Source organism: Manacus candei, unplaced genomic scaffold, assembly GCF_025592945.1.
Source record: "Manacus candei isolate 608988 ecotype Guabito, Panama unplaced genomic scaffold, ASM2559294v1 h1tg000008l, whole genome shotgun sequence".
Classification (NCBI taxonomy): domain Eukaryota; kingdom Metazoa; phylum Chordata; class Aves; order Passeriformes; family Pipridae; genus Manacus; species Manacus candei.
The window spans coordinates 27,808,024-27,830,726 of record NW_026138056.1 but is presented as its reverse complement, the minus strand read 5'-3'; the positions used below and the strand labels follow the sequence as shown (position 1 = coordinate 27,830,726).

The 22,703-nt window shown below is 35.4% G+C and overlaps 1 long non-coding RNA gene across 1 annotated transcript in view; it reads left to right on the top strand.

Annotated features, from left to right (window-relative positions):
* The window catches only part of LOC127465343 (uncharacterized), a 36,482-nt gene extending 15,696 nt beyond the window's left edge, over positions 1 to 20,786 (top strand). Inside the window, exons 2-3 of the long non-coding RNA XR_007902092.1 lie at positions 9,618 to 9,708; positions 10,268 to 20,786. This is a non-coding gene — a long non-coding RNA (uncharacterized LOC127465343). The remainder of the gene's footprint in view (positions 1 to 9,617; positions 9,709 to 10,267) is intronic.
* Positions 20,787 to 22,703: the final 1,917 nt, after the last annotated feature.

Here is a 22,703-nt window from a genome sequence, read left to right as displayed (position 1 = left end):
TTTTCTGATGAAAAATTGATACACTGATGCTGACTGACATCTGTCTAAAAATCAGAGGCTAAGTATGTCTGAATTTAAATTTCTGAGCATTAATCAAAAGCTAATCAAGCAGACAAACTAGTAATGTCTACTGATAAATAACACAATTATATTTTAATCACGTTGCTTTTAGGGGGAAGACAGTGTTATTCAATTAATATTATTTCCCCGATTGATATTTTTAATAGTATATTCTCAACATAAATGGCTAAGAAAAGGTGACTGTAAATTATTCGTGTGCACCTTCGTGTGTAGTAAGGACCTATTTTAAAGAAATCCTGAGATCTGCAAGTATAAATATTTGCATTAAAGAATGAAACTAATATATTTGTTTGGGCTAAAAGTGCTTTCTAGTTTCAGGTAGAAAAGTTGTTCTTTCTCCTAAATATTAAATAATACTAATCTACTTCCTAGGTGTTTTTTTTTTTCAAACCCAGTTACCATTTTAAGACAATATGGAAAAAAGAGATCACTACAGCTTAACTTAAGCACATAGTAAATCCATCTGTCTCTAAAAATGAGCATAAATAAGAAATTTTGTGGGGTTTTTTCCTGTCACAATGAAAGGAGACACAGGTAATAATCATTAAAATATTTTTATTGCCTTAAGGAAACAGTTACATCAACCTGGCTTTGTAAATGTTGAGAATGCATATGTTGTTTTACTCTATATGCTATATCTTCCCCAAAATGTGTTGCTTCCCCAAAATATGTTGCTTCCCCAAAATAAGTGTGTCCTTATTTCCTTTGTCACTACACTTGCTTATCCAGAATATTTATTACTTATAACACAGAGTTAACTTTAAAAGACCAGGATTTTTAGAAATGAACTTTGAATTAACTATATTTCCAGCTACAATTCTATCTATCAATCCTTAAAAGACATGACTGAAGTAAGTACTAGCATACTATAACGGAAATGTTACAGTAAAACTATTATAACATATTTAAGTACTGAATGCATATAAATATTTTGTAAAATTTCCCAAGAGATAGTTTATATAATAAATAAGTAAAAGATTTGCATCTACTTTAGTAATTACTAATGTAACTGTAGGGAAATAATAGTTAATGGGTGGGTACATGCACAGAAGACAGCAGCTGAAGGACAGTGTAACTTTATTTTAAATAAACAGATCTACTCAAGTAAATAGACCAAACAGTATCTGGAAGATTTCTCTTTCCAAGTGGACTTATTATAAACATATTTAGACCCATGAAAATAGCCCTCAAATCCTTCAACAGCAAAAGCAGAGCAGCAGACAAGAACACTAGGAATTCCCATACCACACCTGCCTTTTTGCTGCCTGAATATGCAGCTATTTCTGTCCTCACTGCCTTTTTTTTCCCCTTTGGTTTCTGAAATGTTCCTTGTAGAAGCTTAGAGAAGGGGAAAGTTTTTCTATGAGTATCAGTTTGAGATAAATATGTGTATGTGAGTGGGAGACTGTGTGTGTGTATATGAAGATGTATCAGGAAGGCTAGACTGGTCATCTTTAGCATCTCTCTCCTACCTTGGGTTCAGAATCTCAGCTACCACTCACTGAGCTTTAAAGGGAAAAGAGCAGGGAGCAGAGGTCATGCAAAATGCTTGTAGCTTTTGTATTCAAATTACCAACATTTTGAATAAAGCTTATTGTCTGATACCAATATTCCCAGTGGCTAATTAGGTAGATCATTTTACCTTCTCTCGAAAGCATTTAGATGTGTATTGGTAAGTCCAGAGGACTTTCATCAGGACTGAAAAAGGATTCTGCATTTTTCCCTTTGCATTTTCCAGAATATTGATCACATATCATGAGATGGGGATTTCTGTTTTGTTGTCTCATTTTTGGTCTTTTTTTTGTCTTTTTACTCCCAGACCTCTCTTTTTTTTTCTTTTTTTTTTCTGCCTCCTGCAAGAGATAATAGCCACGAATCCTTGCAGGTTGTCTATGCATTTATGCTTCATAAAAGCGTTAGAAGAAAGGTGTAAATATTTCTTTGCCAAATACAGCAAAACCAATTATTTTTCTTCCAACAGTTAGGAACAATGCCTATTTTTATCCTGCTGCTGAAGGATGCACATGGAAACTTTAGTATAAACACTATGGATATGCTAAATACAGTAAAACAAGTGCATCTAATACAGACTGAAAACAAGAGAAGAGCTATCTTATTTCTCAAGTGACATATTCAGGCATAAGCACATATACTCTTTTTTCCTTCTATCTTTTATCTGTGGACTAAATCATAGTATAGATCATAGTCTGGTAGGCTAAAAGGAAAAGATTATCTTCATATAAATGTCCAACTAGGATTTTAGAGTACTACCGTGGAATGCAAAAGGGGTAAAAAAGTTCCCCAAATTTCCTTGAATAGTTTAGGTATTACAGTAGGGATTTTTTTTTAAATATTTGATCTTTCTTTGTAGATTGTATTCTATTTTAACTGTATTTAGGCCCTGTTTTCATTTTTGTGAAGCACTAGGTTTTCCTTCTTTGTATGCTGTTCTCCCATAGTGCATCTTAGTTTAATTCATTCTTAGCAAAAGAAACACCCAGGTTCAATCTGGAGACCTCCTTCCAACATAATTTAGCTAGACCTTTTCTTAGTAAAGGTTTTCTGGTTTTCATTTTCACTTCATATTCTCAAATAAAAGATCCTTTGTTGTCTACCATTTGATTGGACTTAATGAAAAACACTCCATTTTAACTTAACAGTATTTCCCTTTGAATTTATTATATTTAAGAACACTGTCAAAAATCAAGCATTTAATCTCAGGTTTTTATACTTAAAATTATATTACTATCATATGGTTCAATGAGGTGATGTAGAAAGTATATTGAATAGATTTCAAAAAGAAAAGTGAAAAACTACCCTCATTTTAATATGAAACTAAATACTATAGCTAATGTGCAGATTGGGTATGGTAGTTGACTTTAAAGACTAATATGTGACAGGGTGCCAACAGCTGAATTGTGCAGTATTGACTAAATGAGGTTCACTGATTTGTATTGAGGCTAATATCTTCTTTAAACAATTCCGTGTAAATTGTGCGTATAAAGTCATTGGAAGCTATTTCTCAGGACAGCCTCGCTGGCTAGCTACCTGCTGGAGTGAGGAAGATAATCAATAGAAAGAAATAGAGCTGAGCATGAGTCTAGGAAGCTTCAGAGCAGTTAGTGCTGATAAAAGTAGATGATGTCAATATTTGGGAATAACACAACTCTAGGATAACAGACAAAAGAGAAGTGCATATGTTGTAGAGTGTTCAAACAGGGGCAGAATTAATGCATAAGTGGCAGATGTTGCCCCAGGCTGCAAAAAGACATTATTTATTCCAGGTATTGTTAAATTCCTAGCGATACACCACTGCTCAATATAGTATATTAAAATTATATCTAGCAATGAGAGAGCTGGAATACCTTTTACATGAGTAGAAATTCTGAGATATAAAGAAGCTGATGCACTCTATTGATGCAGAGAATTTTCCACGTGTCTCCTTGACCTCGGAAGAAAGAGCCTCTGTCAGAAATGAATCCTAAAAAAACGGTGTTCAGTGTTCTCTAATTAAATGAATATTTAGAACTAATATTTAAAAGACTAACAAAACCAAAATGGAATGGCATAGTTTGGTAGAAATCAATTCTTGGCTTGTAAAGATGTTGACATCCTTGAGTCCACCCTCTTTCCCCACCACCCCCCTGCTTTTATTTTTGTGTTTAAAGATTATTGAAGCAAAAAATTCCCAGTGCTCATTCAGATTTATAATATGGTGAATGTTTTTAGCCATGGTGTCTTTATTGGTAGTGAAGTATTGGTATATTTTTGCTAATTTAATACTAGAAATCAGTTTTCCTCTTGCTGTCAGGCGATGAATTTTTGTTCTTCTATGCTGATCTCTCTGTTGATGTATTATGACATAGTCTGTCAACATGAACAGATATGTGAAAGGGAGATTGGGTGACTGAGACATGCAACCTGAATATGGCTCCTCTTCAATTTTAAACATATTATCATGTTTAGATGCAGTCAGTAGAAATGTAGGATTTTTTTTTCTCTAAAGAAAGCTATTATTTTGATGTAATTTAAGCAAAAGCAAAACAGGTGGACTATGACAAGGTCCTAAAAGCAGAATGAATGAGGTAACTCTGAAACATATGCATGCAAGCTTAAAAAGCTTTCACTTCTAAGTTAATAGCCCTTTAAAACTAGCATTTGCAAAGCACAAAAGTTTTTGTGTAAGAAGAACCAATCCAGGCTTATCTGATTATTAAATATTGCTATCTTTTCTTAAAAAAAATTAAATCATTCCACAAGCTTTATATGGTTTTGTTGTCACAGATGTTTTTATTGTTTGGTGTTAGATATCTGGATTACATCAAGTAGGTGATTACTATGTCAGCTAAAAAGGTCAAGTTCCATACTCTTTATTTCAAACCATCATAAAGAAACCTTTCTATAATGACACACACGTCTATACTGTAGATCTCTCCCTACTCATTTTTGAAAAAAGCTTCTATCTGGCATATGGCTTAACAAGAAAGAATTTCATATTTTGATAGTTAATACAGTGTCAATATTCATGCTTAAGAGAAATACCTGTGTTCTGAAATAATTACCTTTTTCAAAGCAAATTCCTTATTAAAATATCAGATTTTATCATTAAATATATAATTTATACGAATAAAAGTTGTTATTATTAGAGTGATGTGCCATAAAAACCTTCTTACACGTTTTTTTTCCAGGTTGCTATTCTTTAGTTGTCATACATAGCATCATTCTATCCTAAAATTACAAGAATTTATAAGGTTCCTGTTTAATAGTTAACTCTAAAGAAATCTTCATTTCAAATAAGCATGCATTTTGATTTGGGACATGGTCAAAAATCTTTAAAGATATATACATAAACTAATTTGTTAATCTCGTGCCACTTTTAGCATTTGTCACACATATAGACCAGGAAATTGGCTCCATCTCATTCTAGCTCTGTGTTGAATTAAAAACCTCTACTGCAAAGAAGAGCATGATGTGGGGAAAGAATAAATTTAGTTCTTTCCTTAGTAATGCACATATATTTCCATACATTTCACATCCTAAGGGAGCCTGTGAACGCATTCAATAAATACAAAACTGTAATTCCAGGAAAAGGAAATTTTTATATTATAAATTTCACATACTACTTTATTCTTAAAAGATCTGAAATTACAACTGTCATTAAGTTTTTATTCTTTTACAAAATACAGGATATAAAAAAAGGAAGACATTGAATCTAGGGTCATCGGTATTTCTGAGGGTATTAGGTGATTTCAAACAAAAAAATATATATTCAAAAATGGCACTTGAAAATTAAGAAAATTTAGCCATCTCCAGCCCAACTAGTTCTACCTTACTTATACTAAAATCAGAATCATATATGTAAGCATTTATACCGAACAATTGCCTATCTTCACCTTATATATTAAGGTCAGCGAAAAGAGCAGTTTATGGATAAAGGGCAATAATAAAGAGGTAGCCTTTAAACATGATTAGTTGGTGTCTATTAAAGATGTGTTAAAATGAAATATATACTTCAGGTGAAGGAAATTACTAACTCCTTCTAGGATGATAGACTTGCTATATGTGTATTTCACTATACCTTTAAAATATTTGTGAATTTGACTGCATTCTGAGGAGACAGAGCAACGTGGTAGATTTATGAGTGTCTGACGGAAACAGGGCTAGGAAAGATTATGGCATACTTGTTTAGAAAAACTGAGAACTGAAGGTTCCTGATTTACGCTGACATATATCTAGATGAAACTATAGTTTGCAAATTGCCTAGAGGAGCTATCTTTTATTAAGTGTTTGATGGGTACAGAAATGTACATATCTATTCTATAACAGTCTAGGAATACCAAAGCAATATTTGTAAATGCAATTTTAATGTTTTTAGCTTTTCTTAAATATTTTCATTTTTATGGTCACCTTGCCCAACCCTGTGCTGAGTGCCCATGCCTATTGAACAAGCCATATGGTTAGAGAAGTTTTGTTTCCTTCTTTTGAATTCTTGGGATACAGGTATGCTGAAATGCTCTCTGCACTGCAGGACTAGAGAGGTCAAACCGCAGCTTAGGCACTTTTTACCTTTTCCAACAGATTACCAGCATATTTGACTCATTCTGCATCTTAAGTTAAAATTACCAGCATTCACAATTAATGCATTTCCAAAGGCTTTCAACCTTGCTACTACATTGTGATGCCATTACATATGTTTAGTTTGAAATTAGACAAGGGCTAACAGAAAAAACATGTAGTTTTACCAAGCACTGTAATATTTCTTGCAAAGAAAGCCTGAAAGACTGGTAAGTTTTCTACTCGGGTCAACTTTCCCTGTTTTATTCCAACTGATACAAGGTAGATGGCTTGTCTAGGAGGAGGGGGCAGGGGGCAGGCTGGCTTTGCATTATTATTTTCGGTACACTAATTTCCTCTTTCTTTAGGAGCTGTTACTTTTTAATCTTATTTTAAATCGTTATTATCATAGTGAAAATCTGTATTAGTCACTACAATTCTACTTTCATAATTCATATTTTATTAATGCAATTAAAATTGGTATTTACTGATGTTTCAGGAACAAAATTATGAATTTAATATCAATTTAACAATGGATCACATTATGCATTCTAGTTCTGTCAGCATATTTTCAAGCCAGGTGAATGCATTATACAAATATTAGGCAATATTTTACATAATAATCTACCTATTAGGTGGGAAGTTTTGTCAGGCTTGTACGTACAGTTGGTCACGAATTATGTATAAAATTTCTTTTGTTCACAGTAGATGTGGAAACAGGACTAAAATATCAGCCCTCCTAAATATTCCACTGGCTTCTAATAAGACATAATAAGTACTATCTGTTAGTGTAAGCTTTTGGTCAGCAACAGAGAAAACAAAATTTATGATCAGAAAACTATTTACACATTTGTTATGAATATATGTTCAGTGCATTGATAACTTGAACAAAAGCCTTCTGTGTTATAGCATTATATGAAGAATTGTACATCTGTGATAAGCAACATGCACTGACCCATTTTCATCAGTAACTTGCATAGTTTTCTTAAATCATTAACTTATCAGATCTGGGCAGGGATGCCTGGATTTTTCTGGATGTTTGGATAGCACCTAGCATAATATAATGTGTACTAGAATATAAGGAAATAATTGGCACTTGTTAGTTATAAGCAGCACTTGTTAGCATAGCCTTTCTAGCATGCCAACAAGCAATTAACCTCAGCATCAGTCAATCACCTTTTCCTAGTTAACTCGCATTACACTTTGAGGGCAGCTGCCATCTTCTTGTGGAAAAATACATGTAACTATGCCCCTGACTGTCGCACGAGTTTTAGACCAGTATAAGTTTATTCTGTCCAAAAGAGTTAGAGCTTTCTACACAGTACGGTAATCAAGAAAATTATTTTTCTTCCATGACTGTAAATTAGGAGTAAGTGCACCTAATTCATTGGAATTACATCTGTTTAAAACAGTGGCACTGAAATTGGAATCAATCTTTTCTTTATGTATCTGAGAGGTGAAAGTGTAGTACTGTACATAAGTCAATCAAAGTAATGATGTTGCTTAGCAATGTAAATGCAAAAGAGTAGATTGCTGATGCCAAGAAATTTGCACCCACATATTGCACCTGTCAGTGAAAGGGAGGTTGCATTGCAACTGCAGTGCAGTGTGGAATTAATGCCCTAATTAGAGACTTCTTTATCTCCATTAGATATGCCTGACAAGACAATATGGTGAAGTTATTTATCAGCTCATCATTGCTATGGGTGGCAGGAGTAGCTGTTTTTGTTCTTTTTTGCTCTTTTTCTTTGTTTGGTTGGATTTTTTTTAAGACACTGTAGATATTTTCAGCCCATTTTTGATAGGAAGAGATGACCAGAGGAGAGTTTATGTGTGTTATTTGTGTAGAATAAATGGGTTGATGATGGGTTAATAAAACTGGGGTTTTCCCATTTCCCTACATGTATGAGTGATTTTCATAGAAGAAAGGTATGGAAGAACTGAACTGTGATTTAAAGCACATCATTTTATTTCAATAGCAGGAAGCAACTTCCATAAATGACAACTTTTTTTCTTTTGATAACTCCAATGAAATACAGAGATGACACCTGTATGAAGCATTATTTTTAGAAAGAGGGACTGGGACACTTCTCCCCTGACTATTGAAATGACATATAAATATCATTTCTTTTACTTTTTCTGTGAGTTTTGTGACTTGTGCCTTGGTGTGTGACTGCGATGTGCATTTTTTGTTGACAGATGTGAATAAGGTACAGAGAGTACTAAATAAAAGTGTGCCAGGTCTGGATAGATAGCAATATGCAGGATAACTCCAAGGAAAACAAAAAACCCCAAAGAAACAAACGAAGAAACAAAGTAAAAAAAAAAAATGGATTCACTGTAAACTTATTTTTTCCTGGTTGGTCCATTAGGGAATAAACAGACCAACATGGAATATTATTCCAGTGAGTGATAAAAACGAAAGAAGGAGAATGTTAGGCCTGTAAGGTATTTTAATACTGCTCTTAAGAGTTTCACATATTCAATTTTGAAAAAGTAAACCTTTCAATTATGAGTTCAAGTTTATCCAGCTCAGGTAGAGAAAACCATGGAATAGGAGTTTCTTTCTTGTTTTATAGAATTTTTGCTATTATTGCTTAACATTCTCCATGTTTTGCTGACAGAAATTCTTTGGGGAATGTTTAAAGAATGGACTTTTTAATGAATTTCTTTGGGTTATTCTTTTCAAATAGTCATTGTTGAAATCATCCTGAGGCATATTCAGATCTTAAGTCACTTATAGACTGTGTTAAGTCTCCCTGTAAAGTTCTTACTACTAGTTGGGGATTACCTTAGTGACGTTAGTCACTTTGCAAAATAAAATCATCGATTGGTGAAACAGTCCTATGAAAGCAAAATATAACTAAGTTTAATTCGAGTCTTGATAGTATGTTTTCTTCTAACTGTATCTGTGGTAGTTATGACTACAAATTTCATTTTGCCCTAAGCTTATGACCACTTTTCTTGGTACCAGACTTTACATTCCCAGAAAAACCCCTGGTCCCTTTGCCGAGTTACTATTTAAATTAGTCAGGTACAGCCTGATCAAGTTGAGTTAGGAAGTGGCTTCATGAGCAGCTTCACTGGCAGCTCTGGAGAAGCAGTAACCTCCACCTGGCGTGTGACATTTAGCTAGAACAGACTGAAAGTGCTTCCTTTGGTAGCTAGCACAGTTATGGGTAGAAAGTGTAGTCAAGCTATTCTTATATGAAATAATACCTCATGCCAATGCAAAAATACAAGAAAATGCAGTATTTACTGCAGAATCATGATACAAATTTTTAGTTTTAGATGTTATATAAACTTCATGGTGCAACTGTATTAGAACAGGAAGCTATATGAAGCTCATTTTTTGGGTGTAGGTATTACATGCCTGAGGAGAGCAAAATGTTTTGGGCTATATTTCTGCTTAAACAATTAAGCAAACTAATGGAAAAGGTCTTGAAAGGAAACTGGATTATTTGTATTAAAATATTTTTCAGTAGTCTGATAATTATGTAAGAACGTGACGAAACTTGAGAGGAAGTAGAACCATGTGAAGCAGAAGGAAGTGTCCTCACTGGTAAAGATGAGGTGAGAAAATGTTACACTTTGGTATAAAACATGCTTTCTGGTAGTATTTCTTCTGAAATCAGCATTATGAAGCAGACCTATGTTAGTTATGTTAGTTTACATTAGTTATATAAACTCATAATGCAAAATTTTAGTGTGTTAAGAGCTTGGTGAATTTGTTAACTGTTTTTTTTAGACTAACTGGTACTTTTACTGATATTTAAAATGATAGATACAGAGAGGGTAGGATAGTTCTTTCTTTGTTTTGCCTATATAACCATCATACTGCCTTTTTGCCCAGGGAGTTTAAGAATGGTCATGGCCATTTAACTTGTATCTTCAGCATGTCCATGTAGTACAACACATTTTTGCCTTTTGATTATTAAGACCTCCCATATAAATCCATTTTAAATGGTGACTTAAGAAATGCATCCTTGTAAATAAACATGAATTTGCAGCTTCAGTCATTATTGATGATTAAAATACATGGTTGCATAACATAAAATGGTATTAATTATTCAGTCTAAGTGCTGTATTCTGATTTTTTTTTTGTACTTAAACACATGTTTTCTTTTCCTAGGTATCTTTTTAATGCTGAAATGGACACAGTAATTGTGAACTGTGTGGTAAGGAGCTCTTTCTAAAATATGCAGTAACGTATTCACTGGAATTTAACAGCCTGTGTACTTCAAAGCTTCTCTTGCCTGTAATCATGTGAACAAACCTTCCAAGTCGCTTTGCCAGCTCGAGATTTGTCAGAGCACTAACACAGCGTTGAAGCAGCCCCTGCCACCAGGCAAGGTACAGAAGGGAGATGGTGACCTGCAAAAGGATGAGAGACCTCACTTACCAGGATTGGCTCACAGTTATGCTTCTGGCAACTGACATTTCCATTTTGCTCAAAGCTTCAACATCGTGTCATCAGACAAAGCCCCATGAGTGGTGGCAGAGCAAACTCTAGCCTTCATTTTCAAGTTTGAAGAGAAAAAATTATTTACATGTCTAAATCCCAGAACCCGCTGTTCACAAGTCACTTTTTGTTGCCCGCTGCTATAAGCCATTAAGGCTTCCAAAAGCTCTAAGAGAAATGGGACATGGTTTGGGGCAGAAAAATCTAACTGTTTTAAATTTGTTTAAATTCTATTTCATTGTGTTATCTGAATTTGTCCTACCAGAGGAACCTGGAAGATGGAATGTTTCTGTCATTCCTTACAATGAATGATAGCTTAAAGGGACGGTCAGAGCTTGCAAGACAAATCTTTGATCCTCCTTAAGATTGTTATAAACTGAAAGAGAATATCTTTTAATTCTTTAGGACTTCAGACTATTTTTTAAGGAAAATTATTGATTCATGCAATGAATTTTACTGTTTTATCACATTTCCAAGTCAGTATTTATATATCTTTTTGGTTATGAAAATAGGCAGATGTTTAACTATGTGTTCTAATATTGCACTGGGCTTTGTTTTTTTTTTTCCTTTCCTGTTTTAGACATGTTTTCCTGAATCAGACCCTTGAATTTAATGACAATTAGTACAGTTTCCAGAAATTTATTTTTATCTTAAAGAATCTATGTACCAAGTGTGGAAATGTAGATGTTAAGGGGGAGCACAAGTAACGACTTTTTTTTTCCATTCACAGAGGAAACACTAAGACATCAAGGTTATTCAAGTAGCCTGGAAAGTTACTATTTTTCCAAACTGCAAGAAGATCTCAGAAATAATAAGGATAACATTAAAACAAAAATCTAGAGAAATTGTTTAATTTTCTTAAAAAAATATTGGAACTTGGGGAAAAAAAAGGCATTTCACAGTGAAGAAAATCTTCAGGCAGAGTTCGGGCAGAGTTATTAGGCACAGTGTTTAGGGTTGCTTGAAAGAATCATTCCAGGCGCTGTTCTTTGCTGCTACTGCAGAAGTGTGTTGGGCATTTAATCTGTCTTAATTGCCATATCTGCAAATAGAAGATAATAATGCCCACTTCTGTCTAGTGTTGTGCAGTCTCTAGAAGTTTCACAGCAAGAGAAAAGTGTTTCATAGTGTATGTAAAATTGCCTGTTGGACCTTTTATTTTAAAATAAAAGTTTCGGCTACAGATTCTGAAAGAATGGATTCCCTAAGGCATTGTAGCCAAAGTTTAGGTGGGGTGTTTTTTGGTTTTGCATTTTTTTTATTTAAGCTGTGTAATTGACTGATTTTTGGCATCATCTCTGCAGCATGCAGGTCTCTGGAGACTGATAGAAATTAGGGTTGCTGTGAATAAAAAAATCTTCTTTCGAAGATCCCATTATCATCAGAATTCTGTTATCCTCACAAAAACGTACTTGGCATTAGCATGGCCCATGTTTTGTATTTCGACTACTAAACTTTCAGGGACATCATTGTCTAGCTAACATCTTAAATGCTATAGCTTTCCCATTAGATAAGCAGGCTGATTTCATTAGTATTTCTTGAAAAAACAAGGCAGAAAAAAAAATGCTTGGATGGTTGTGAATGTCTTGTAGAGAATTTTGGTGGCAGAACTCTTGCCATATGGCTGTACATATTTTATGCTACAGGAAAGGAAATTAGTGGAATTTGTAGAAAACCTATATAAATGTAAAATGCAACAAGCAAACAGTCTTTCCACAGATTATACTGGCAGTACTGATCATGTCTACTTTGACAAGAGGAAAGGAGTATGCTCAGGATGGTGTGTCTCCTGGCTCCTGCTCCATGTTGCCAGCCTTTAGCCCTGCTTAAGACTGTGCTGTTGGGTCTGCCAACAGCCTGGATTGCTTACCCTGTGTGTTTTAGAAACAGGAAATCTAAGGGCTGTCCTAGGACGTGTGACATCGCCAGATCTAAGGGCTGTCCTAGGATGTGTGAAAGGATGTGCCAGCAAGGTGAGTGGCTGGTTGTCACCACAAACCTATGCAAGGGGACTGTGAAGAAGATTTCTCACATATCCTAAGCTACATCCTAGGCTTGACGCAGAGTGTAGCTTTGTGCTCCCGCAACCAGTCTTGAAATATGTTCTGGCCTGTAACAAGGGTCCCAGTTTATAAGACTGGAGACATAAAACCCAATAATTTGATTCCTGTTTAAAACTTTCAGCATTTAGGGTAGGACAGACAATTAACCAGTCAAATCCAGAACTAAAATGTTTTATCAGAATATCAAAATTAGGAATGCAAATTAGAAATTTTTCTTTTTAGATTATCAGTGAAGTGACAATAGTGTCTGTTACCTGCAGTTTTGCCAGTGGTAGGTGCCAGCTCGCAGGCTGAAGAGCATATGTATGAAATGCTTGTCATATCACTTACACACTCTCACAAGATGCCACCAAAGGGATTTTGCTCTACTGCAAAATAAGAAACCTTAATTACTATATGATAAAAACAGATGTGTTATACTTGTTGGTAAATTAAAGATTAAAATAGAGATTAACCTTTGATAGTAATCTTTCATTTTTTATCTGTCTTTAATTAAACTCAGAGTGGTTTAAATATATAGGGGAATCTCTTGGGCTTATGTTTTAGTTGTGAAAATGACTAATTTATGTATGTTGTTATTTAAAGTTACTTTAATTGCAGTACTTGCATAAGTTCAAGAAGCAGGATTTCATTCCATCTGGTGATTACTTATTTATTTTCACTAATTATACAGTCAAAAATCAACAAATTAAAAAAATAATTACTGAAAACTTGATTGAACATAATAGAAAATATGTAGAAAATACAAATAATATGTGACTAAATGTGGCCACATGGACCCTGAAAATTTCAACACACTTCAAAAAATTAATGAAGAAAACAGATAGAGAGCTACAAATGCAGTGATTTCCCCAAGAAGCCTATATTTCCTACTATTTCAACTGGTTTATATATCAATAATAGACATATATAAACTGCTTTTGAAGCTATTTACTTTTATTTTTTTAAATTTGTGTATTATGTGTACTTACTGAGATTGAAGCTGTTTAATTTCACTCCACTGTGAATCTGTAGACCAAGTTGAATACTCAGGAGACCTAGTATGTATGTTAATTTAGTGATCAAAAAATGTTTCCAGTTGGTCATATTATGTCCAACAGTAAAACATTTTCAGACTTAAGGAGATACATGACTGACCTAAGGAAGAGGTATGTTAAACCATTTACAGGCTGGTCACTTTCCAAATCATGAGTCCTATCATTCTGATACCTTTAAAATCCAGTAAGGTGACTAGCAGAGAATTACTCAGGAGCCTCTCTAAATCAACAGCAAGCCTACAAATGTACCCCTCTGTAGTGTGAAATGACCACTTTGTCTCCTGTCCTAGACATGGAAGCCATTTTGTAGTCTTAATAATTTGGTTTACCTCTAATACACTAAAATTCAGAGGGATTTATACTGGTACAATATATGAGATTACATCAGAAAAAAGTGGCTTTGCTGCATCGTTACGGACACTCAGACTACATAAACAACAGGTTGCAAAACTATTCTTTTAAAACTTCAGTGGTATGCGAATGTGCACATGTGCGCAGCAGATCACGAGTTATTGCAGTAGAGGCAGTCTCTGCTTCTGCTATATATTTTCCCAACTGATATACTCTTTTTATTTTTTTTTGAAGTTGTCATATGGTATAACACTTTTACTAGTTGACTCCTCCCACTTTTGTTCAAACCACATCCTGATTTTTGGCCTCAGAAACCAAACATATGCACAACTTGCAGAACAACACATGATATTGTTTCTGTATAACATCATACCAGCTGGGATATAAATTCTTACAGACAATTTTATGTGAATGAAAAATACCTACATAAAGACATTTTCCATAGTTATGCAATACATATCACAGTAGAGCATATGGTCTTGAGCCAGAGATCTTCACATAGAATTATAATAAAAGCCCCAAATCAGGCCACAGATCTTCCGACAATGTAATTTTGAAGAGATCATTCTAATTTCTCACTATTTTATTTCTTCCTTTTTCTATTCTCTTTTGGGTTTCTGAAATCCAACCTCAACTAGTTTGTGGGCATGTTGAAGACCCTTAAATTTTATCAATTTCATTTATTTGGTGTCAAGTCTAATAAAATTGTTATTTAACTAAGGAAAAGATAATTTATGGTGAAATTTTAACTGGTACCATGATTTGAAAATATGCCAATAGGCAGAATTCATTGTTTTTTGGGAATTTATTTCAACATTCATTTTCATTAGTAGAAAAGTGTTTTATTCTTGATTTTTCAGTGTTCAACTTCCAGAATGTTGGGTTTTTTTAATTTTGGGGGATGGTTGTTACATTATTCTCCCTTCAGAATAAAGAGTCTGCATATGAGAGTTTTCTCCCATGATCTATAAACTTTAATCAAGTCATGCTCAACCCTCCTTTTTGATAATCAAAGAGATTGAGTTTATCTTTTCACAGCAAATAATTTTCTTCTGCTCTCAAATTAATTTTAAATGCAATTTTGTGAAGTCTCCATTTTTTCCCCACCATTCTCATTAAAATATGGACAGCAGATCTGTGGGAATTATTCCAAACCGTTGCATCAGGATTCAGGGATTACGTTAGCTCTGTTCATGCAACTTCACAGTGGGAGCTCATGTTGGTCCACTATGGCCCATAAATCCTTGCAGAGTCAAGGCATTCCAACTCACTGTACCCCCTTTTTTGGGGGGTGAATTCCATTTGTATTATGTTTAACTGTGCATTCATCTCTTCTAAAATGCTCATTTTTGCATTGGGTCTAGCTTGTAAAGAGATCTTCTCTTCCTTGGTCTCATAATTATGTGCTAGCCGAGTAGTCTTTCTGTCATCTTCAGATCCTTAGCATGGCAATTTGCATTTGCACCTCTGGATCACTGCTGGGAATACTGACTACCATTGGGCCCAGTACTGATGCCTGCTAGATATCATTAGATACAATTCAATATTAAATTTCTTTTTAATGTATCTTTTGGTGATCTGCTGGCCAGCTCTTAATTGAAATTGTGTACGTTGATGCCATGTAGCAGATCTTTTATTTTCTTAATAAAGTTATCATGCAGTATTTACAAACTTTCATTATGTATTTATTGATTAAACAAAGAAGATAAACATCCCGTGGACAGGCGAAAAAAATCTGTAGACCACGAAGCAGACAAAACACTCAGGATTAATATTCTTCAATTTTCTTGCACATGTAACTTTATTTCACCACTTCAAAATATTTCATATATAAATCATACTGTTCATGTTTCAGAATCAGAGGGATTCTGATTTGCCTGACATGTCTATCTTAAAATGTGTAAGGGCTTTCTGAATTTGTTGAAACCTCCTCTGGGAAGTTTACAGACCTAATGGCAGACACTGATGTATGCACTTTCTTCAGTTGTTTTTAGGATGTTTTGCTAATAGTTTAGCTCTCAGATTGGGTAATGTATTTTCTGTAATTTGCCACAAAACCAAAATTCATAAAATTAAATTCTAATTCTTAATCCACGCTTTGGCATGGAACACCTTGTATTCATTTCTTTCTGTAAAAGTGACAGCACTGTGTCTGATATGTTCACAGACAGAGATACATCCACAATCCTCCCAAAACTTTACTGGTGTAATAGCTTCCCTCCTTCCCACTCCCCAGTATTTAATGAATTTGGTTAATGTGCCAGAAAGGTGTTTGCATTTTTCCAAGTAAAGAAAAAGAAAAGGGTGAACTTTAAAAGGAGGAGACTAATTTAAAATTTCTCCCTTTCTTTCTTTGGACCCTTTTCCCTTCCAGAAGAGGGTTCTGGTGAAATTTGTCAGAACAAAGTTTCCAAGCAGTTTATTTCTTTTTAAGTAAATCTAAGGCTTTTGGATTTATTGGACTTTTCTGCCTTTGCGTAAGTTGAATATCACAGCTAATAGCACAGTAATAATTACATGTCATGCTCTTTATCCTTTTTGTGCACTGCCAATCTGCAAAGGTGTCTCATTTCACACATCATTTGTGATGTCCTCTGGTAACCACATATTTTGGGGAATAACTGGTGAATGTAGTCATTAATCTCCATTTTGAGATGTGTAGTTCCAGATTCCCATTCTGTAATTGTTCTAAGCAGACTTCTTGGTGTAGCAAATGGGTCAGCAAGACTATGCTCAGATCCCAGGAGACAGAGTACAGGTAACTAAACTAAACTGCAGGACTGTAGGATTTCCCAGTCCCTCAGCTGGGCTACACCAGCCATGGCCCAGGGTAGGAAAGTGAGTTCCTCTATTTGTCTGCAATTAGTGGGAGTTGGGGTTCACGGGATACTCCAGACAGTCTTCCCTGGAGAGAAAGAAAGTTATTCTGATGGTCCTATTCCATTCAAGACAGCCAGTACAAAGGAACACTGTTAATTCCTACTGAGGCAAAGCAGCCTCAAGTCAACAGTGATCCAGACCCCACTTCAACACAGAGACAGCTTGTGAAATTGAAAAACAGGAACAAAACAAAAAGTACTATACGTGTCTGAGAAATCTTATCAACCCTGGCAGATATATTTATTGCTCACTGATGACTGAGAATCTCATCTTGCCCAGGGATTAGTTGTGAGTTACTAATGGAGTAAAAATGTAGGGTGAGCAGAGAATGACAGTCTATGGCTGATTACTCTGATGTCATGCTTTGGGAACAGCAGCCAGAAATGTGCAACTCATTCTGTCTTTAGAATCAAAGGCACCTAATTACAATCTCATTTTGTTAAAACACAGTGCTAATGACTTGCTTGTGCAGTAGCTGGATACCATATCAACTGCCACATAAGCTAAGTTTTTCCATTTTAACAATCCCAATTACAGTATCTGACTGCCTGTGCATAAACATTTGCAAGTTGTTGCTGTAGGTCTGGAGAGGAGGCATGCAGCAGTTTCCACTAGGCAGGGAAAGCGAAAGGAGGAACTGGTAGACAGACTTTGTGCTAAAATGTTCTCACTTTAGAAGAGCTGTTTTGAGTAATTTATAAAAATTGGTCTGTTAAAAATCCAACCACGATTGATCAGGTCAGAGTATTCCATGGTACAACAACACAGGTTAAATCATGTTCTTTCTTGTAATCTCCTCTTCCCAGTTCTTTTTAATCTTTGTAATTTGTATTTTATTGCTGGTCCTCAACTGTTTGTACCTTTGAACTCTTTTTATACTCAGGTTGCTTCTGCATGTTTGCTACAAGTTATGTACCATCTTCCCAAACTTTAATACAAAATGTGTATATGCACATTTTCAGAGCTCACACTACTTGCAAAATCTTATTTTGTGTTAAGGGTTACTTCTAATATCTTCAAAGCACCCTTCTGAGAGCAAATGTATTGTTAAATATCAAGGGTACCTTGTTTTGTTCCCTACGTATCCCTTTCCTTCAACAGGTCCTGAATTAAACACATGTATGCATGACGTGCATTGATATTTTCTATTATTTGATCTTATTCTATGAAATCTCCCTCAGCAAGTTCTGCACGTTTTAATCTGTTAATTATAACAAAGTCTGTACTATTAAATATTTATCTGAAAGGAATTCTCTGAAAATACAGAAATGAAGGTAGCTTTCTAAGCAACTGTGGGTTTTTGGCACACAATGAGGATGAACTTTATACCAAGCCACATTTTTCACATGACATTAAAGGGCTCTAGAGTTTGATAAGTTTGGTTTTCTCCTACATGTCTGATGCAATCGACTGTATGTATATATATGTATATATGTGTATTTGTGAGTATGCTCTTTCTTTGAATGTGAATTGCAATAATTCTTTCACTGTGGTTGGTACTGTGATGGTACTCATGCCTCTAAATCTATGTAACTGGTATTTTTCCCAAGTTCATAGCACTTGTGTCCTCAGGTCTCGGCCACTTGTTTTCAATAACCTTTCATGTGAAGTAATGATACTCTAAGCTGTTGTGTCAAAAATCAGATGGGATCTCAAGAAAACAATGTGTGTTTCAAACTATTTACACTCAGGTGGTATTCAGAGGAGAACTAGATCTGTAATTATTACTTTTAAGAAGCATGGAGGACAGCCAGAAGAGTTGAAATGGGAGCCCTTCCAAGTATGTATCCTGAAGAAGCAAAAGGGGCAATAATAAAACTAAATTTCCCCCTGTAAAGAGAAAGGTTTTTGGAAGGATGAACTCATTAGCTAGGTGCTGGGGGCCAAGTAATTCTCTACTTCCTTCTCATTACTTCCAGGCCATGACCATGTTCTAACTATATGCCAGATCAGAACACTACCTGGGAATATTAGTGAGCTGGAAAAGAAACCAGTAAAACAGTTATGGTCCCAATGTTAGTATGAAAATCAGGACCATGATCTTTTAACTGCTCCAGTAAAAAGTTATGTCACTTGTAATTTCGACTTCTTGGAGATGCCCAGCAGTCAAAGAGTTCTCCACAAGTTCACATTCAGTTCTACTGGATTAAAAAATCAGGAAAAAGCTCTGATGAGCTCCATTTCTATACATTGCTTGGGGAGAGATATTTAAAAAGCCAGCCCATTTCTCAGTCTCTGCTAAGTTCGGATCTAGGTTGAGGTTTACTGACATGACTTGGCACTAGTTCTTAAGCTGTTTGCCAGCTATTTGTATTCAGTGTATTGGGTATCATTGCTGTCTCCTCCTTTCCTAACTCTCCAAGAGAGTCTTCTGGTGACTAAATCCTAGAGGGATTCTCTACCCTCTGTCCCTGGGAGCAGGGCAACAGAGCAAGGGCAAGCTGTAGCAGATTGTTGCTCTTACTCCTCCCAATGTTGTAAATTAAAACAAGAATATGAACCACTGATATGACTTCATCCATCAGACCACAAGCGAAGCTGAGTCAGCAAGTGGTGAAGAAAAATACATGTATTCGTAGTGAATGAGCAACTATTTCTTTTTCATGAAATGTTTGTAGCTAATCAACTCAAATAGCTACCTATCCAATAAATACAAGCTGCCAAAAAAGCGCACTTGGATGGTATATTTGGCAGTGCTGAACAACTCTTGAAGCGTATTAGATGTTCACTGTTTAAGTCAATAGGCTAAGATGTAAAATTAAAAAAAATATTTTGATTTTTTTCATACTATAGCCTGCTTTTATTCATAACCAAGTTTAGTTCCACTGATTTCTATGGAGGTGAGGGTGGCAGGAACTGAATCCAAAGCTAAGCATTTAACTAATTCTTTTCATATATCTTAATTTTTTCGTATGTCCTAATTATGTTCCTAAACATTTCTTTGTTGTTTTTTTCCCTTCCCTCACACTATTTAGGCATACCAAATGGGTTCATCTTGAATTAATTTCAGTTTGAAATTCTCAGAAATCCAGCAAGTATTTGTATAAACTTAAACTTAAACTCTAAGTACAACCTCTATTTTTTTATTGTAACAATGAGAGTCCATTTGATATACTTCACATTGAAGTGTCAAACTTCAATAAGAATATATATTTTTTACACAATTAAAAAATAAGTTATGTATCATTTGCAGAACACTATGATTAAGGAGATTATGCTTTCAAAGGAGGTTTTAGGGAGACTATAATTTCAAAATGACATTTGCTCCTATTTGATATTGATTACTTGTTTCCTACTTTGAACACATACCATAGACCTCTTAAACTCTGAATGCCTTTGGTTTAATCATTTTACACTGCTCCATTCTCTTCTTCCTGCCAGGTTCTTTGGAGAGGTGCAGGTAGCCAGGCATAAAGGTTCAGAGAGCAAAGTTGGGAACAGTAAATTCTGTTGACTTAACTTCTCTTGACTTTCAGCACACAGATTTATCCATGTAACTCCCATTAAAATTAATGGGAATCATGTGACTCAAACCTGTGCATACTGAGCAGTTTCCTTGGTGCACTGAAGAGTCTGCATATAGTCTCTGAGTCCCTAAACAAAATGATGAAGGTGCAGTGACAATATATCACTTAAATATCACATGCATTTACTATACTGTAGAGCTTTGAAGAAACATCTGTTTCAAAAACAGCTTTTGCATCAGAAGTCAAAGGTCCCATGAAGAGATTAATTTATATTTCAAATTTTTGTATGTTTTTCATCATAATGATAAAACAGACTTCTGTATTTGCAATTTACCCTCTAGCTATATAATTTCTGATTTAAACAGCCACAAGGAATGCAATAAATGAAACATTTTTCAAAACAATTGTTTCAGCTTTGTCTTACTTTTTAATCATTTAAACTTATTTTAAATGATAACCTATTACTAGACCATTAATAAAAACATTATTTTAAAATACATTTCAAGAAAGCTTGATTAAGCTACAGTAAGACTAGGCAGAAGCTGATGGGATGACTTTCAAAGAAATAGTGCTATAAACAATATTTATGATATTATGCCCAAGCAATTTGAAAACAAAGGCTATCATTTACCTTTGAATTATAGAAATATATATATTTCTATGTCAATATTTAGAAGTCCATTGACTTAATAGGAAGCTGTAAAAGCATGAGGATGTGCACAGACAATATAGTGGAATAAAAGGATGTTCTTCTGAGTGTCTAAGTGGCATACAGAAACTCTCAAGATTTTCCAAATACTTTCTGAATTTGTAGAACATCCTAATTCCTTCCCTTCTTCATCTGCCTTCTCCTTTCTTCTCCAGCTCATGCCAGGTTGCCTACTTCCTTTACACACCACTCACAGCTAACTCTTGTGAAGTTTTGAATTTCCTTATGTGTTACCGATCTCTAGGAAAGCCCTCCAGTTCAATACTCTTCAGGAAAGCTTTCTTTTTATTAGTCAGAAGAAGTAAGGATTTTATGTTTCTTAAATTCATGCTACAAGATAAGATGAAAAAGTAATAAATTTTTTTCCAGTAAGGAATAAGAGTTGCAGTATTGACATTTGGGAAATTTAAATTTAGTAACTTCATTTTTGCTCATACAACAAGTCACTGAATGTAAAGTAGTTGATAAGGATAAAGGTCCACAAGTGCCAAGCCATGTGCTGTCCTTGCTCTCCTTTGGACACTCTCTAATAGCTTAATCTCTTTCTTATATTGTGGTGCCCCAAACCAACACACAATATTCAAATCCCCTCCCTCAACCGGCTGGCAATGCTTTGCCTGATGCCCCCCAGGACACGGTCGGCCCTCCTGGCTGCCAGGGCACTGCTGACTCATATTCAACTTGCCATCGACCAGGACCCCCAGGCCCCTTTCCACGGCATTGCTTTCCAGCATCTCATTCCCCAGTCTGTACAAACATCCAGCATTGCCCCATCTCAGGTATAGAATCCAACACTTTCACTTGTTAAATTTCCTATGGTTTGCGATTACCCAGCCCTCTAATTTGTTGAGATCTCTCTGCAGGGCCTCCCTGCCTTCGAGGGAGTCAACAGCTCCTCCCCGTTTTGTATCATCTGCAAACTTGCTTCGTGTCCCTTCCAGTCCTGTGTCCAAGTCATTTATGAAGATGTTGAAGAGTCCTGTGGAACCCCACTAATGACAGGTCACTAGTTATCTGATGTTACTCCATTCACTATTACCCTCTGTGCTCATCCCATGAGCCAATTGCTCACCCATCACATGATGTGTTTATCCAGCTCTGTGCTGGACAGTTTGTCCAGAAGGATCCTGGGAGAGACAGTCTCGAAAGCTTTACTGAAATCCAAAAAGATCACATCAACTGGCTTCCCTTGATCGTTTAGGTGGGTTACTTTGTCACAGAAGAAAATCAAGTTTGATGAGCAGGACTTTTCTCTCATGAAGCCGTGCTGGCTGTGACCAATGACAGCGTTGTCTTTCAGGTGTTTTTCAATACATCATAGAATAATGTTCTCCATAACTTTACCAGGCATTTAAGTGAGACTGACAGGCCTGTAGTTTCCAAGGTCCCCTTCTTGCCCTTCTTTAAAATTGGGACAGCATTTGCCAGCTTCCAGTCAGCTGAGACCTCTCCAGATTCCCAAGACTGCCCAAAAATCACCAAGAAAGATTTTGCGATGGCATCTACAAACTCCTTGTCAGGGGAAGAAGAGGGGTAAGCACTGATCTCTTCTCTGTGGTGACCAGTGACAGGACCCAAAGGAATTGCCTAAAGTTGTGT